At 47.3% G+C, this 3,056-nt stretch overlaps 1 pseudogene; it reads left to right on the top strand.

Moving 5' to 3' along the window:
• The first annotated feature begins 1,627 nt into the window (after nucleotides 1-1,627).
• LOC101995676 overlaps nucleotides 1,628-3,056 on the top strand; it is a 20,856-nt pseudogene continuing 19,427 nt past the window's right edge.

The following is a 3,056-nucleotide window of genomic DNA, read 5'->3' on the forward strand; positions in this document are numbered from 1 at the left end:
AGTCTCACACCAGCATGGGTTAACAAAATCTTCAAAAGCAACATAGATTGAGTTCCCACTTAAGTTCACCGCACATACTCACGTACTGTAACACCGCAGGAGACTGTGTAGCTGGGGCAGAATTACATACAGCTGGGAGCGGAATGCAGGCGCGAGTGGCTGAGAGCTCATATCTCCTCACGCCCTTTCTCTGTGAGGAAACACCATCAGGATCTGTCCTGCAAGGCTCTCATGAATCTTCACAGCTGTTCTGATAACCACGGTAATGTTTGGTTGCTACCTCTGTTCAGAGGTCCACATTCCAGAACACGCGGAATCTCTGGGGTTCTGGGGGGCAGGGGTGAAGCACATATGAGCTGAGGCTATATAGTTCGGTGGTAGAGCAAGCCAAAAGTTTAAAGAAAATCACCTATAACCCAGAACTTGGCCTCCTTCCTCATCACCCAGCTGGTTGCCATGGAAACCCCTAATCACACTTTCAAGGCTTCATTAGCACTGCCATTTTGACTGTAATAAAGACAGAAAATACGGCTTTAATATAGTTATCTTTTCATTAATTGCTTTTGTTGAAGAATTTTTCTGCCATTTAATGAAGAAGAAAGCAAACAGCAGTAATTTCCCTAAAAGGTCAGAGAGTGAGAACATATGGGAAATTTGCCTCTTGGAATGGTGTGGTCTTGCCTGATGAAATACCATCTCTCTGAGTTCAAAGTTGCTGTTTACGCAATAGGTATGACAGAAAATTGGAAAGCGCTGGCTGTGATGACAGTTCCATTTCTGAGGGCTCAAGATTAACAAGGAATCATTAGCCGTGTCCTCCTGTTACATTAGGTGTTAAGATTAGCAAGAATCTAAGGCCCAGAAAGGACTTCACAAAATCAATATAGTCTGGACTTTGATGCACGCTAGCAAGCCCAAGGACTCTGGGAACTTGAAAGTGCTTCAGAGAAGACTATGGGTGTGATAATGGCATGTTTTATTATTCATAGGTCACAGTCATTGAGCACTTACAATGCAGCCATGCACCTTACGCTCTCTACCCCTTCTTGGTCTCCTCACTGAATTCTCACCCCCAAATCTTATAAAGTAAATACTATTGGTGTCCACATTCAACAAAAGAAAATCAGAGGTTAAGGAAGTTGGTAACTCTGTATTCAGTACTGGGTAACAGCCCCAGTCCACGAAAAGGAAAAGGGAAATGGAGCAAAACCACCCCAGGAATAAGAATTTCAAAGGAGAGGGTTGGAGAGATGACTCAGTGGTTAAGAGCACTGGCTGCTCTGCCAGAGGTCCTGCCTGAGTTCAATGCCCAACAACCACATGGTGGCTCACAACCATCTGTAATGGGATCTGAGTCCCTGTCCTGGTGTGCCTAAAGACAGGTCACTCATATATGTAAAATAAATATTTTTTTTAAAAAAGAAAAGAAAAAGGAAAGAATTTCAAAGGGGCTGGGAAGATGATGCCAGGAGTCAAATGCTGGCTCTGCAAGCTTGAGATGCTGAATCTGAATCTCCAGACCCATGTAAAAGTCAGACATGGCGATCGTGGGAGGGACGCGGCCACCTACTCCCACTCAGCAGCCCGGTCCTCCAACTCAGCCGCACAGGTTGAATTGACCAAAGTGATGGTTGTGGAGAAGCCTAGTCCCCTGCTGGCCAGGCAGGAGTTTGTGCCACAGTACTACACCTTGCTGAACCAAGCCCTGGACAAGCTACACAGATTTTATGGGAAGAACTCTTTCTGTGCCCATGGGGGCTTGGACTCCAACAGGAAGCCAGCACATGCAGGCTAGGGGCAGAAGGAAATCCACAAGAAAGTGATGTCACAAAACTACACCAACCGACACACCAAGATCCGCCACGTGGATGCTCACACCGCTCTGAATGACAGGGTGGTGGTCCAAGTGATGGGGCTCCTGTCCAATAATAATAACCAGGCTCTGCAGAGGGTCATACAGACCTTTGTTCTTGCTCCTGAGGGTTCTGTTGCCAACAAATTCTATGTTCACAATGATATCTTCAGATACCAAGATGAGGTCTTTGGTGGCTTTGTCACTGAACCTCAGGAGGAATCTGAGGAAGAAGTAGAAGAACCTAAAGAAAGACAGCAGACACCTGAGGTGGTGCCTGATGATTCTGGAACTTTCTATGATCAGGCTGTCAGCAACGACTTGGAGGAACATTTAGAGGAGCCTGTTTTGGAGCCAGAGGCAGAACCAGAACCTGTGCCTGACATCCAAGAGGACAAGCCTGAGCCATCATTGGAGGAAGCTGCTCACGAGGATGTGCAAAAGAGCACTTCCCTGGTCCCAGTGGATGTTGCCCAGTGCAGGAAGACCTGAGGACGTTTTCTTGGGCATCTGTGACTAGTAAGAACCTTCCTCCCAGCGGGGCTGTTCCAGTGATACGGACACTACCTCATGTGGTTAAAGTGCCACCTTCACAGCCCCGTCCAGAATCTAAGCCGGAATCACAGAATCTACCACAAAGACCTTAGAGAGATCAGAGAGTTCGAGAGCAACGGATCGATATCCCTCCTCAGAGGGGATCCCTGCCAATCCGCGAGGCTGGGGAAGCAGGATATATGGAACCTCGAAGGATGGTGAGGCACCCTGACAGTCACCAGCTCTTCATCAGGAACCTGCCACATAAGGTTGACAAGACGGAACTGAGGGATTTTTTTCCAAAATTACAGGAACGTGGTGGAGCTGCGTATTAACAGTGGCGGGAAGTTACCCAACTTTGGTTTTGTTGTGTTTGATGATTCTAAACCTGTTCAGAAAGTCCTTAACAACAGGCCCATCATGTTCATCTGAATGTGGAGGAGAAGTCTCTGCCAGAGAAGGCGACCTCAGGGATAACTGTCTTCTGACCAGGAGGCCCCTGTGGTGTGTAGGGATAAGTCCCGCCCCTAAGGGGGCATGTTCGCCTCAGGCTAATGTTTGCCTATAAATTTGGCAAGCATGCTCCCAGCCTCTGCTTCTGCTTTCCGGGTCTTCTCCGCAGGAACGGTGGTTCTGTAAGTCTATTTCTCCATTAAAGCTATATATATAT

This window comes from Microtus ochrogaster, chromosome X, assembly GCF_000317375.1.
Source record: "Microtus ochrogaster isolate Prairie Vole_2 chromosome X, MicOch1.0, whole genome shotgun sequence".
NCBI lineage: Eukaryota > Metazoa > Chordata > Mammalia > Rodentia > Cricetidae > Microtus > Microtus ochrogaster.